Here is a 15,870-nt window from a genome sequence, read left to right on the forward strand (position 1 = left end):
AAACAGTACTCACATCTTATCTTCCCCTTTCAGTCACTTTCTTTGAGAGAAAGGACACAGAATACCTAGTTGAGCACATGGTCCCAAAGCCTTGCCAGCTGGTGGTGAAGTCACATGTGCGGAGCCTCCCAGGTTTACAGCACATGGTTCAGCATAACTGAGCTTGTTGAGCAGGTATAACAGGTACCCAGACAGACTTGGATCTTCCTTTTAGCCTGAACTAACCACATCATCAGTAGAAAATGATTTTTGTTATTTGATTAGCTAACTCTTATTGTGATAACTCAGACCTTTTATAATTGTTTTCTGAGACAGAGAAGGAAAACAAGATAGAACAACTCTGACCATGGTCTAAAGCCAGGCTTCTGTCACTAAGCAATAAAGCAAAAAGCTCGAGTCGCCCTTGCATAAGTGGGAATTTGTGGTTTCTAAAGCTGCCCATTCCCCAAACGACTAAAATATGTTATTGGCATTTGGCACCATTTCCTATGTTTTGCTCTCCTTAAATTTCTCTTTAAAAGGGTTTGAGTTTAAAGGCAGAACCACTGAAAAATGCAATTTAATCATAGAACTGTGAAAGGCCAGCCCAGAGTTAACCCCAGGATGCCCTGTTTTGTTTTGTTAAACCAGAACCTTGAACCAGGCTTATTCCCAGGGGTTGCTAGAAAGCCTAGGGGTCGGTGGGAGGGAAGGAAAAGAGGGAGGCAGAGGAAAGAAAAATGAGTAGGCCCGACCGGCCCTTGGCCATCGGATGGCGCCGCCATGCACCAGAGGCTTCCCCCTCACCAGGCCGACTGACTCCTGGTTTACACTGGAGAGAGGAGGAGAATGGGGAAGAAAATTAAAGAGCCACCCGCTTCCAGGGGCAGAATGAGAGGGCCCTACCACAGGCTGTCACAGGCCTCTTGGCCCCAAATCACTTTTAAAGTTTTGTGTTTTTATAAATGTATACTCATTGCAGGGAATTGGGAAAGCACAGACAATTGCTAAAGAGAAAATAGTCATCAGGCAGCGTGGCAGAGAGGTTCAGATCCCAACCTGTGGTGGCCTCGAGCCTGAGTCCCAGCTCTGCTTCCCAGAGTGCTGTCTGCAGAGCGAGGGTAGGAAGATCCTTATCATGATGACAGGAGGACTGAGTGAGGTCGAATCCCCGGCTCACGTTAGCTGCCGCCGCTGCTGCTGCAATCAGTGTTACTAGCCCACCACAGCTAACGTTTGGATGCACATCCACAGCTCTTTTCTGTGCATGTACAGGTATAAAATGTGGCTCCTTCACAATATATAAATTTTTATCTTGCTTTATTTTAACGTATTAAGTAATCTTCAGAAGCACTAGCTATTTTGAATTACTGTATAAGATCTCATCGGCTATAGTTAAATACTTTTTTTTTGTTGGACATTTAGGGGTTTTCAATTTTGTATTAGAAATACTATGATAATATACATCCTTGTACAAAATTTAGTTTCTGATTAAGATAAATTCAGAAGAGGAACTGCTGTAGTCAGGATTTGAATTTTTTAAAAACTCTGGGTACAATTTACTATATTTATACCCACCAACAGTATAAGCATGTTCTCCCTCATGTCACTTGGGCCATTGGCCATCGTCATTTACAAAAACACAAAGTTTTGGTAATTTTAGAGGCAAAAAAAGGATTTCTCATTGTTTATATGTTTTACTACTTCAATTTTGTTACTAAATTATTTGATCACATCTTTTGCTGATTTGAGGGCAGGCTGTCTTTTCAGTAGATTTATATGAGTTCCTTACGTATTAGGCTATCAACACTTTATGTGATATTTTCCCTAGTTTTGTTGTTTGCCCTTGGATTTTATATATGATGTTTTTTGATAAACAGAATTTCAGATCTGTTCACTTTTTCCCTGTGTGATTTTTTTCCTGTGGCTTTAAAACCTGCAAAGCCTTTCCACACACTCAGATCAGATAAATGATATTTTGCACTTTCTTGTCTTTTTAAAAAGTTTATTTTATACATGTAATAAGTTTCTGGGATTTATTTTACTTTGTAGTATAAGGTGAGGATATAGCTTGATTTTTATCCCCCAAATGGTTAAGCAGTCATTTTTGCTCCACTTTTTTTTTTAAGTGAGCTGAGTTTTTTTTCGTTATTTTTTAAAACTAATTTCAGAAAGAGAGAGAGAGAAACATCGATCAGTTGCCTCTCGCACACACCCCAACTGGGGATTGAACCCACAATTTGGATATGTGCCCTGACCAGGAATCGAACCTGCCACCCTTTGGTGTACGGGTCAATGCTCCAACCAACTGAGCCACACTGGCCAGGGCCCCTCCACTTTTTAATAATCCATTCTTTCTGTGTTGACTTCTGATTTCAAATTCATCATAATCTAATTACATGTGTGTCCTGGAGTCTGTTTCTGAGCAATCACTTCTATTTCCTCAGTCCCAATCCCAGTGCCAGTTCCAATTATTTAAATTTTATGGTACATTTTGATGTCTGGTAGCACAAATACATCCTCATATTATTGTTTTACAAAATTGTCTTACTTATGCCTGCTCTTTTATTCCTTCAGATCGACTTTGGAATCACCTTGTCAACCCAATTTACTTTTTAAATTATTTTAATAATTGTGCCATTCCAAGTTGGATATTTGTACTTTTTTCTCAACAATGAGACTTTTTAGCTTGGGACTTGAAAATATACATATGTAGTTTAGATGTATGCAAAAATAATAAGCTAGAGAATTAAGTAACTTATTTAACCATCTTAAATACAAGTATGATTGAGTAATCACAACCAAGGCTGCCAGCTCCTGTCAGGAGGCCATTGCCGAGCCAGCCACTTCCTGTCGAGTTGTGAGACTTTACAGATTGCACATTAATATTCACTTTTGAGGTACAGATGAGCTGAACATGTACCAAATGTTCAGATGCTTTGGTGTGTTTTTTTAATTCTACATCATCAACAAGAATGTTAGCTATTCCAATAATAAAATGCTTTGCAAGATCTGTTCAAAAATTGCCCAGTATAGCCTTTCTGGCTGCCCACAGAAGTCATCCTCCATTGTCCTCATGTTTGGAGAGCTGTCTGGCTCATCCTTAGCAATTGCTCATGTCCCAGGAGCTCATGGATCACACATCCCCTAGAGGGTCTGCTCAAGTACATGTGGTGTTTAACCGGCAGCAACTTCTCCATTTGCCCTCTGTGTTCTTGTCATTAGACCATAACCCCATCTAGTCAAAGATTTGCCATTTTGCTTGGACCAAGTTGCAGTTTAAGTGTTTGGTTCTAGGGCCTGCAGTAGAAATGGAGCAAGAGCCATTCCTCCTTAATTAGTGACCTGTTTATACCTGTGGAAGGCAGCAGAGCAAGAGGGGACAAATTATTGGCCAAGTCAAAAATGCCTTTGAAACTAAGTGGCATTTGAGGCAGGAGTGAGAGCATGTGATGTGAGAGGAATTGTGATGGAGTGGGAAGGACCGAGCCCTGGAATCAGATGTCCTGGGTCCAAACTCCAGCTTCTATGTGTATTGGCTCTCTGACCATAAGCAAGACTTTCATCTTTCTGTGTCTCAGTTTATTTATCTGTAAAATGACTATGTACTACTTATTTTGGGTAATTGCAGTAAGAATTGGAAATAAATACAGAAAGCTTCCAGAACTCATACATGATGATGACAACAAATGGTATTTACTAGGATCAAAAGTTTTTCAGGGAATAATGAGTAGACAGGCATCACGAGAGCAGGAGGTGAAGGGATGGTAGATAAAACCTAGAAGCAAGTGTGGAAAGCCAGGCTTGGGGGAAGCCCTTGTAGGGCAGGGCACACTCACAAGTTGAGACCTTCTCCTGTAGCAGCTGAAGAGGCTTCAGGGGGTTTCATTAAAGAAATGCCAGCTCAGAGAAGGCACTAAAGCATAATCGTTAGCCCTGGGCTGTGGGAGTCCAGCTCCCTACTCTACACATTTAAGCAGAGCAACCTTGGACAAATAACTTAAGCCTTCTAAGCCTGTTTTATCACCTATAAATTGGTAATGATAAAAATACTGACCTTTTAGGTCTCTTATAAATAATAATAGTAATAATTATTTAATGCCCACTGTGGCTGACAATGTTCTAAGTGCTTGACTTGTATTATCTTAAAGGAGATAATGAATTAAAGAGCTCAGGGCAGCAACTGGCATGTATTAAACAGTCAGTCACTGCTGTGCGGGTGGTGCAACAGCTGAAGTCGTTATTATTGTTTGGTCAAATCTGTTTTATAAGGTCCTTTGGCAGTAACACAGAGAATGGGTTGGAGTAGTTGGAGCTGGAGCCCAAGAGAACAGATAGGATAATAGTCGTTTCACATACATGTTTAAAAATTCATTGAGTTGTGTACTTAAGATCTGTGCACTTTACCCTATGTATCTTACCCTATGTTATACCGCAATTTAAGGAAATATAATAAAAGAGATAACCAATGAAACCTCTTCTCCCAGTTTTCGTAAGCTACTCTACACCTACTTGGAGTTTCAGTTAGCTGAGCTCTCTCTTTCTACACACATACAGAGAGAGAAAGAGAGAGAGGGAGAGAGGACTGTGAGGGACTAAGTAAAGTCCTTTTCAGTTAACCATACTCCTGAAGGACAGGGAGCCCAAAGACAACTGAAATCTCTACAACTTATACAAAATTCTGACCTGTTTGAAAGCTTTCCCTTTGCCTAGAGCTCCCAGGAGTGGTGAATGAATGTAGAGGAGTCTCTTCTGCTGGCCTCGTACAGACACGCTAGAACTGAGAAAGGCAGACTGTCGGGGTGGCACAGAGAAGGATGTTAGATGTTGGACCAGATCCCACACCCTCTGTCCTCAGCCCTCTGGAAGCTGTTTACTGGGCTTCCTTTCTTAGGGCACTTTTCCATTTAGATTTTACAAAACCTCTGAACATGTCACACACAGGTGGACATAATATTCACAATGCTTTTCTCTGATTATATTTGAATGTCCTATTTAAAACCACAGCTTTCATTTCTTTCTTAAGGCCAAGTCTAAGGCAGGTCAGTCAGTTCATTGACTTTTCTTTGGACTGACACCAAACTAAGTGGTTAAAAACATTCGGGTTGGGTAACATACTTCCTCTGCGCAGTGCCTGGGGTGGTGTGAAATTATCGTGACCTTTGAATAGAGGGGAAGGGATTTTTACAAATCTGATACTAGTACCTTTCTCCTCCTGTTGACTACAAAACACAGTCTAAAACTTGGAATTTCTAGACCAATCAGGTGATGGAGATCAAGTAATGTGCCTCTGGGGATGAAGCGGGTGAGGGTAGGTCACTTCTGATAGGGCAGGAAGGAGAAAGCCCTGGCTGCAAAGGAGGCATTGAAAATATTTAGGTGAGATTCTAGAGAATGAAATGTGCATTCTGACTGATTGCTTACTTACTAACTCCCAGTTAGGTATTTAAAGAGATAAGATTAAATGTCTAGAATTCAGTGATAATTATGTAAACAAAAACCACCTTAAGTTGCCTGGTATTAGATATGGCTGTTGACACTCTGCATATCTTATAAGTCATTCTAATTGGGGCAATGTTACCTTCCCAAACCTGAAAAACCCATAAGTCAGGAAACATTCTGATTAGACAGACAGGTCTCCTTGGATATAAGCATTGAAGCTGATGCAGTCACGATATGTTCACTGATAGGCAACTTTCAAGAACTTTTGTGAAAATAAACATATCGGGGACAAGTGAAAGCACAAGTCATATTAAACCAAAAAATGAAGGTTCTTCTACATTTTTATAATGCTTACATATATACACATGCAAATTAATGTATATATTTCTAAAGCCATTCTTTATAGAGCTGTCATTGGTTTTTTAAAAACAATTTAAACATTTATTATAAAATGGGCAATTTGTATTCATTATTTAAACATCCAGAAGTACAGAATTTTTTGAAGGTACAAGAAGTTTATTGCTAACATAATTGAGGTCTCTGGGATGAGCCGAGCTTCCCAGGAGGTCCAAAATGGCTGGAGAGAGCGAGGAAAGCAGACTGGCTTGGGCCTTTATGTGGTTGTCGCGGGGTTTCTGAGTGAGGATTCCCACAGGTGGACAGGGGACTGGGTGGTTTGAATCTCCTTGAGGTGCTAAAGGGGGAACAATTGGGCTTCCTATCAGCTTGCCCAGGAGTGGGGGAGGGAGAGGCAGGTATGAGCCTTCAAAGCTGTTCGCAGTCAGACATCAAAATAGAGTTTAACTCTATTACAAACATTATCCACACAATCACCAACGTGTTCTTCCAGTGTTACCACCCCAATTTTTCTTCCCTCTCCACTCTCGCTATCCCGTTTTCATTTAAGAACTTATCATCTTTGAATCCCTGTGAATGATTTTTTTTTAAATTGAGGTGAAATTGACATATAACATTATATTAGTTTCAGGTGTACAACATCCTGATTCAATATATTTTTTTATGTTTCTCACTGCCTTTGATCAGGTTTTTATTTAAAATTAGCTGTCCAAAGTGATTTGACCTTTATTGAATAAACAAATTTAAGTTTATACCGCAGGCTTCTTTTCTTCTGTGGTGGATTTTTTTCCCCTGTGGGCTTCTTCTCAGCTGCTGGGTTCTTGGTAGCGGCAGCCTTTTTTCCCACGGAGGCTTCTGCTTCGTAATGCCAACAGCCTTCTTTCCTTCCATCCCTACCACGGGCTCCTTGCCTGGAGCCCCCTTCTCATCTGATTTGGCTTCTGGCGCTGCAGCAGCTTTATCCACTCGGAGCTGGTGGTTCTCGGCCTGGAGGAGGACTGTGCTCCGGCGCATGGTCTTCACATACAGGTTTAGTTTCAACATGATTCTCGGGTTTCTCAGTGGATTCTTCTTCAGGTCTCTGCCATGAATCTTCTTGTGCTGTGCTCAGAGGGCTCTTTGTTCTCTGGGCTTTTCAAGATTCTTCTCGGGTCTGTATTGAGCATATTGTGCATGGGAAGGCTATAGTTACTCTTGAGGGAGGTAGCTTTATGCCAAGTGCCGTACAGATCATCTAACTTGGGGAAGGCACCTTCAGTCCAAGTGCAGACACGGCCCGCATGCCCACCAGGAGCTGAGTAATTCCAGGGATGTTTCTGAAGGCTTTGATGATACCGGTGTCCTCATTATAGATGATGCAAGGTTCCTGTGCTGGATACAGTGACAGTTTCTCATTTTGCCCTTGCCATCTCTCATTGGCTGAGAGGCATAGGTCTTTTTGCTATCATTCCAGGCCTTAAGTTTCTTAAGAAGCAAAACGGCATTGGTATCCTTGTAGCCTTCAACTTTGTCTTCATCCACCAAAGGAAGTTCAGGAACTTCTTCAATGCAATGACTTTCAGACATGATCACACTGGTGAGGCTGAGGCAGCCAGGGCAGAGCCGATGGCATATCGCTGCTGTGTTGTGCTCACTCGGCAGTGCCAATGGCACCAGGTTTTGGTTGGTTCAAACATGTTGCCCCCAAGACACGTATTTCCAGAAGCACCCTGGCGAGAATGGTGAGTCCCACCACCTCGAATTCTGGGAATTTGAGGCACAGCTCTACCAGCACCCCACAACTCAGCTCTGGTGTGATGACCTGCCAATTCACTGACAGCACAAGGCTGCCTATTGTTTTTTGTGCAAGTTGGTGTGAACAAAGTTCCCAATATCTGGTTGAAAGGGAGCCTTGAACACAGCAGGCAAAGTCACATTTTGCCAGGTGACTCCCCCTTTTGGAGTACACTGATGTCAGTGGATGAGCACATTCCATGGCGTGGAGAGGAGAAGGCCACACTCCTTTCAACCCTGTGGCTCCCACAGGAATAAGCTGATTCAGTATTTGTATATATTGCAAAATGATCACCACCATGTCTTGTTAACATCCATCACCATACATAGCTACAAGAATTTTTTTTCTTATGATGAGAACTTTTAAGATCTCCCTTAGGAATTTTTAAATATGCAGTACAATATTAACTATAGCCACCATGCTGTATATTATATCCCTATGACTTATCTATTTTATAGCTGGAAGTTTACATCTTTTGATCACCCTCACCCGATTCAAACCCTTTCTCCCCCACCGCCCACCTCTGGCAGCCACCAATCTGTTCTCTTGTATGTATGAGCTTGGTGGTGTGTGTGTGTGTGTGTTTAAATTCCACATATAAGCGAGAGCATGCAGTATTTGTCTTTCTCAGTCTGATTTATTCCACTTAGCATCATGCCCTCAAGATCCGTATGTTGTCACAAATGGCAAGATTTTCTTCTTTTTATGGCTGAATAATATTCCACTGTGTATATATACCACATTGTCTCCATCCATTATCCGACGATGGACATTAGATTGTTCCCATATCTTGGATGCTGTAAATAATACTGTAATGGACATGGGGATGCATAAGTCTTTTTGAGTTAGTGTTTTCATTTTCTTCAGATAAATACCCAGAAGTGGAATTGCTGGACCATATGGTAGTTCTATTTTTGATATTTTGAGGAAACTTGCTACTGTTTTTCATAGCAAGTTTACATTCCCACCAACAGTGCACAGGGTTTCCTTTGCTCCGCACCCTCACCAACACTTATTTCTTATCTTTTTGATAATTGCCATTCCAACAGGTGCAAGGTGATAGCTCATTGTGGTTTTGATTTGCATCTCCCTGATGCTTGGTGATGTTGAGCCCCTTTTTATGTACCTGTTGGCCATCTGTATGTCTTTTTTGGGAAAAATGTCTATCTAGATCCTTTGCGTATTTTTTAATTGAATTGCTTTTAGGGTTTGTTTTGGTTATTTTTATTTGTTGGTTTTACTATTTTGATAGGGATTACATTAAATCTGTAGATTGCGCCCAGCCGGGCGTGGCTCAGCGGTTAAGCATCGACCTAGGATCCAGGCGATCGGGGTTCGATTCCCGGTCAGGGCACATGCCTGGGTTGCGGGCTGCCGATCAATGACTCTCTCATCATTGATGTTTCTATCTCTCTCTCCCTCTCCTTTCCTCTCTCTGAAATAAATAAAGATATATAAAAAAAAAAGAAAGAAAGAAAAAAAAAAATCTGTAGATTGCTTTGCATACTATGGACATTTTAATAATATTAATTCTTCCAGTCCATGAGCATGGAATATCTTTTCCATTTATTTGTGTAGTCTTCAGTTTTATTCATTAATGTCTTAGAGTTTTCAGTGTATAGGTCTTTAACCTCCTTGGTTAAATTTATTCCTAGGAATTTTTTTATGCAATTGTAAATTGAATTGTTTTCTTAATTTCTTATTCTGATAGTTCATTACAGAATTCTATTTTTAGAGTCTGCCCTTCTCTCCCTCACATTCCACTCTGCAGAGGTAGCTTCTGTTAACTAGTCAGTCTGCTGTCTTCTTCCATACATTTCTACACATTTACAAATGTTATTTTTTTTTTACTTTTTTATTTTTTCTTTGCAGATAGGATCAAACTATACTATCTTTCTGCATCATGCCTTTTCCAGCGAACAACAGTATACTGTGGACATCTGGGCATATGTGCATGTTCAGTACACATAAAGACTTCTTTCTTTTATCAGCTGCAGAGTTGAGAGTTCCCTTAATGTTTAACCTGTGCAGTTTTCTCTATTAGAACCAGTCTTGCAGTGAACACCCTCAAACATTTCCCTGTCTACTTGTGTAAGTTTATCTGTAGTGTAAAATCATTAACATGAGAATGCCAGGTCAAAGGGCATGCATGCTTTGTAGTTTGGTAACTATTGCCACTTGCCTTCCAAAATGGTGGAACCAATTTAGTGTCCAGTTAGTGTCTTGAGAATGCCTGTTTTCCTACACCCACATTAACTTTCCATGTTAACAATATTTTTAATCCTAGACCATCTAAAAAATAAAATATAACCTCACAGTTACTTTCATTTGTATTTTTTCCATTGTAAATAAGGTTGAGCATCTTTTTTATATGTTATTGGCCATTTGTAGTTTTTGCGAATTGCCTGTTAATTTGATTAACCGGTCTTAAAATTATATTGTTGGCCTTTTTCTTATTAATTTGAAAGAGCTCTCTCTATATTAAGGAAGTTAGCACTTTTTCATATAAATAGGAAATATTTTTCCTAGTTTTCTGTCATATGACTTTGTAAATGGTATTTTGTACTGTACTAATTTTTAAATTTTAAATATTGAGATTTATCACTCTTTTATGGTTTCTAGGATTATAAAATATTTACTCCCATGTAAATATTTTTCTAACATTTTTCTCTAATACTTTTTATAGTTTTAAAAATACTTCTTAAGTGGTTTTCTTTCTATATTTAAATCTTTGATTTATCTGGAATTACATTTTTTATGAAATGAGTTGGAGATTCAGCTTTATTTTCTATCCCTGATGGCAAACCAGCTGCCCCACCATTATTTATTAAATAACTTATTCCCTCCCACTTTTATTGTATACAGTACTAAATTCCCACGTGTATTTCCGTTCATCTCCTGGGTATACAGATGCCCAGCATAGACAGCAGGTGATATTCTTGAAAAACAGGGCGTGTGAAATCATAATCATGCTGTGTATGAGCGGCGGTTTACTACTTGTTGATACCTAGAGGCAAAGAATAAAAATTACCGACAATCTTAACACAATGGCATGCAAGCTAATAAAGAGCACCTATTTCCATTTATATGCAGGATTCCTTTTTTTCTCACATCAGTGACCCAGCTGTTTATTAGATCACAGCATTCTAGCTGGGGACTTATTTTGTTTTCTCATTTAATCTTAGGCATTGCTAGTCTCATAAAAGCTATTAAGTAATAATAATGTTGAGCACTTATATTGTTCTTTTCATCCCCAAGTGCTATCTAAACATTATAACTGATTAAATGCATTGGTGAAAGGAGGGATTTCCAGCCTTCGTCAGGAAGACTGTTATATGGTTGCACACCTGTGAGGAGATGATTCCTAAAAAGCATTTATTCCCCTTTGAATGGCGCTCAGCAAGCAGAGGAATAAAAAGCTGGTGACATTATTTCACTTCTTTTGAAAATTTCCTTGGGTATCTTCTAATTAGTCTGGCTAAACTCACCATTTATCTGTCTCCCCAGATATTCCCTTTCTGCATGCCTGGGGGTATCCAACAAGCTACTTTTGATGTTTCCCCTGTTCGTTAATCACAAAATCATACATAGACACTTCTAACTGAGAGGAATCCTTACTGATCATGTAGTTCTGAATGACCTAGTACAATCACTTTACTTCATAGATGAGGAAACTGAGGCCTGGAGAAGTTAAGTGACTTACAGAATGGTCATACAGCTTTCAGGGAACATAACTAGATAGAACCCTAGGTTTCTAACTGCCGTTTCAGACTCAGTCAGCTTCATCCTGGCCTTTTCCTCTTTGTGAGCTTCTGACTTGCCTTTCTCATTTTTCTTAACCTTTTGGTTCTGTTTTACTTCCATCTTTTTTGTACTTCTCCTTCCCTTCTTTGCTTTCTGCATTTTATGTCTCTCCTAACTCCTAATAGGTCATCTGACATGATCAGGGAATGTTGCTTTTATTTCTCTTCTATTTCTTTGTCCCTTTAAGCATGAGGTCTTTGTTGTTTTTCTGTTAAGGTGTCTTACATTGGCCTCTACTCAGGCCGTCTCTGAAAAGCCATATTTCTTCCATTTCTCCCACGAACACACATACAGGGAATTGTTTATTTTGCTTTGTTGTTGTTTTTAGTTGTAGTTGCTTTTCCCTTTAATAAAATAATTTCTCTAGTTTGGGTGAATAGGGTTCATATTGATGTTAAGTCCATTTTTGTCGCAGAGCTTTTTGTTACTTTATGAATTTCCCAGTAGTTTGACCAATAATAAGATGCTATTCAAAAGCACACTCTATACTCAGAAATTTACACAAGATGTGACCATTTAAGTGAATTTTTGTACAAGTAAAGAGGTTGGACAATAAGTCTTCCTGTAAGCCAAAGGCAGATCTGTTTCAGATAGAAACTGTGGGTATAAACCTGGATCAATCTAGACTGTGCATTTTGCTTCCATGCAGGGACTGAGTCCATTTTAGGAATCTTTCATTTCTACATGGTGGGTCAATAGGAACCCAGTGACCACAGAATTCTCAGGCTGAACCAAATCCTAAGGCTGCCTCTGACCCCAGGTGCCCTCAGAAAGTCCTTTTCCTAGAGTAGTGAAGGATGTTTAAGAGGGGAGTCAGGGTCTAATCCACTGAGTGACCTTAGGCAGCTCACATTACCTCTCTGGGCCTCAGATTTCTCATACACGTATTAAGTAAGGAAGCTGAGTTTAAAAGACCACTCAGGGCCTTTCCTTGTTTACTATTTAATGAGTCAGTAATGTAATAACTAGGACCAAAACGAACAGTAGAAATCTAAATCAGACTTATTTCAAGCATATAACCAATTAACTCAACAGAGAAGTAAAATTCTGCTAACCATACCATGAGAATTTTCTGGAACTGTCTCAATTTAAAATGTTTTAATCATTTTTCTTCACAAATAATCCATTTTTACTTATATCAGACTATGTGGCCTGCTTTGGGGCTCAGAACATGTGGACCTCTTTGCAAATGCTTCCACCAAAGTTCCATGAGGCTGTGTCTTGACAAGGCCATACCCCTTGAGGCACTTTCTATAGTACAGAAAAACTGCCTGAAGTAGCCTCCATCCCATATATTTTTCTGAATTAGAAATTTATGTTCACCCTCACAGGGTGGCTCAGTTGGTTGGAGTGTCGTCCCATACTCCAAAGGGTTGAGAATTCAGTTACTGGTCAGGGCACATACCTAGGTTACAGGTTCGATCCCTGGTCAGGGGCATATGGGAGGCAACCAATTGATGTTTCTCTCTTGCATCAATGTTTCTCTCTCCCCCTTCCCCCTTCCTTCCTTTCTCTCTAAACTCAATAAACATCCTTGGGTGAGGCTTTAAAACAAGAAATTTATGGTCTTGGGTTCATCTTTGCCATTCAACAACTGAAGAAAATGGAAATTGAAATTCCTTTATCTTTTATTCCCTAAGACTTAGTTTTCAGCAGGAGGTGAAATGTAATTTGATAGGAACAATGATGACCGCTCACAAATATACCCAATTACATCAACTCAGATTCAATTATCACATAGTTTCCTAAGTCTAAGTAGAAATTGTCACCTTTCGGAAAGGATCAGATAAGAGCTAATTGGTGACATCATAATCCACCCTCAGAGAAGTGCTCGATTAGCCAAAAGCCCACTGGTGTTAGAGCAGTTCCATACTGGGTAAAGAGGGGTGGGGAGCTAATTAGAGAAGACACAGTTTTCTGTTTATATACAAACATCCCAGCATTGAGCCAAGATAAGGAGCTCAAAGGTTAATTATGGGAAAATGAGGTTTTAGCAAACTTTTGAAATAGGAAAATCCCCTATGTTTTTTAGTTTCCAGTTTTAAGGCCTTATGATTAAGATGAGTGAAATTCAGAATTGAATAAGTCAGAATATTCTCACTGTGTGTTAGGGTTTTCAAACTTGAGTAGAATCCACAGGCTGTTTTTTCTTAACTTTCTACGAACTCAGACGGCCTAGATTTCACTGTACCCACCTGTTAATGCGAAGAAATGGCACTCAGAGAAAATAGTGAGTGCCAACTTTCACGGACCTCTGGCCAAGCAAATGCAAACTAAATTATATTGGAAATCATTTTACAATGTGTGACAATTTTGATTCTTCCATTTCATCAAGCTAGCTTGTTACTAGTGAGTGGCAGGTGGCTTTGTTTATTGTGAATGGGGTCTTTTGGTTAGACTTTTAGAGGAGGGGCCATTTGTCAAGTGCAGCAGCCCTCTTCATCAAAGTATTCCCAACAGTTGTCGAGAAACTAAACGCTGCACAATGGCTGAGGAATGCTTGTTTTCGAATGGAAGGTAACTTGACAAATCAGGGGGAAGGAGTTAGCCGATGCATACAGAAATGCAATGAGAAAGAGCTTTTTTTTGTTTTCCCTTGTCCAAGTTACTAGTGCTCTGTCCCTCTCCCCCTGTAGATTTTGAATTTTGTGGTGGTGCCAAGGGAGTGAAGGTAACGGACATAAAAGAATCATTTGTGCCCATTTCCCAATCCCACAGATCTCTATTGGCTGCAGACCTTGAACATGACACTGCAATTTCCTGGTGCCACACATGAGTAATAAGCAGCTGTTTCTGAAACTGTGGTTTGGAGAAGGCAGCACTAGGTTATTTTTTAACTTAATTGTAATTTTTGATTGGTCTGCAAGAAAGTAAATCAAATAAAGTCTGTTGTCTTAGTCTGCAAGAAAGCCATAGGCCTCAAATTCCAATGCTGACCATCTCGACCAGAATAGAAGGGGGGGGGGGGATATGTGTGTATCCCTGAACTGGAAGTTCAACCAGGCAGCTTTCGTGGCGTAAGCATATTTGGTGTATTGGTCAGCTAGCCGGATCATGGAAAGTAATATTTGATGGCTCCTTGAGTTGTAGAAGTACCTGAAATGATAGAGTGAAAAGAATTTGTAGAGAGACCACAAACGTGAAAAAGTAGCAAAATCAGGAAGAGGACAGCAGCGTGGTGCTGCAATCTGTCCTTATCCCACTTGCAGTAAGATGAGACGACACATCATTTTAAGTTACAAATGGAAGTGTGTGTTCTCTGACTACCCAGTGAGTAAAATGCCTCTGAAATAGTCATATATGCATGCTCTCCAAGTAAATGAAATCAGACTAGTACCTTACTTAGTACAAGAAATTAAGTTGAATGGAAAACAGACAAACTCTTTTACCCTGTTTCAGACATCTGCCTTTTCTCAAGAAGATGGGGCAATTTGGTATACGGAGAAAGTGAAGGTTGAGTGCAGGGGGTTGAGGAGATGGAGGGAGTACTACATATGCTTTCTTCTAACTACTCTGTCATGATTTTGGTCACATAGGCAGGCACTTTGGGGGGAAAAATAGAGGGATAACTAAAATGTTCTCTGTATCTGAGTCTGTTTCTGTTCTGCTTGTTTTTTTGTTTTTTTTTTTTATCATGTTTTTAAATCCTCACTGGAGGATATATATGTTTTTATTGATTTTAGAGAGAGAAGAAGGGGGAGAGAGAGAGAGAGAAAGACATTGGTGTGAGAAACATCAGCTGGTTGCCTCCTGCACGTGCCCTGACTGGGGATCAAACTCACAACTTCTCAGTGTACAGGATGATGCTCCAACCAACTGAGCCACACCTGCAGGGCTATTTTGTTTTTTAGATTCAATTGTTGATGCATATGTATCTATTGCCATTTTATTGTTCATATTTTTTTAATCTTTTTTTTAAAGAAGACCCTTTAACATTTCATATAATATTGGTTTGGTGGTGATAAACTCCTTTAGCTTTTTCTTATCTGGAAAGCTCTTTATCTATCCTTCCATTCTAAATGATAGCTTTGCTGGGTAGAGTAATCTTAGTTGTAGGTCATTGCTTTTCATCACTTAAAATATTTCTTGCCAATCCCTTCTGGTCTGCAAAGTTTCTGTTGAGAAATCAGTTGACAGTCTTATGGGAGCTCCCTTGTAGGTCACTAACTGCTTTTCTCATACTGCTTTTAAGACTTTCTCTTTGTCTTTAACCTTTTGCATTTTAATTATGCTGTGTCTTGGTGTGGGCCTCTTTGGATTCATCTTGTTTGGGACTCTCTGTACTTCCTGGACTTGTACATCTATTTCCTTCAACAAGTTAGGGAAGTTTTCCTCATTATTTTTTCAAATAGATTTTCAACTTCTTGCTCTCTTCTCCTTCTGGTTCCCCCATGATACAAATGTTGGTATACTTGAAGTTGTTCCAGAGGCTCCTTACACTATCCTAATTTCTTTTGGATTTCTTTTTCTTTTTGCTGTTCTGATTGGGTGATTTTTGCTTCCTTATGTTCCAA

General features: G+C 39.7%; 1 protein-coding gene and 1 pseudogene across 4 annotated transcripts in view; one reads left to right on the forward strand and one right to left on the reverse strand.

Annotated features, from left to right (window-relative positions):
- PLEKHM3 (pleckstrin homology domain containing M3) overlaps window positions 1-15,870 on the forward strand; it is a 156,743-nt gene that overhangs the window by 107,573 nt on the left and 33,300 nt on the right. The gene's annotated exons all lie outside the window — the stretch shown is intronic.
- Window positions 6,528-7,762, reverse strand: LOC308559738 (large ribosomal subunit protein uL4 pseudogene; annotated as a pseudogene). Its single transcript has one exon. The product of its transcript is annotated as a large ribosomal subunit protein uL4 pseudogene (transcript).

The sequence above is a fragment of the Miniopterus schreibersii genome (assembly GCF_964146895.1).
Source record: "Miniopterus schreibersii genome assembly, chromosome: 7".
NCBI classification, from domain to species: Eukaryota; Metazoa; Chordata; class Mammalia; order Chiroptera; family Miniopteridae; genus Miniopterus; species Miniopterus schreibersii.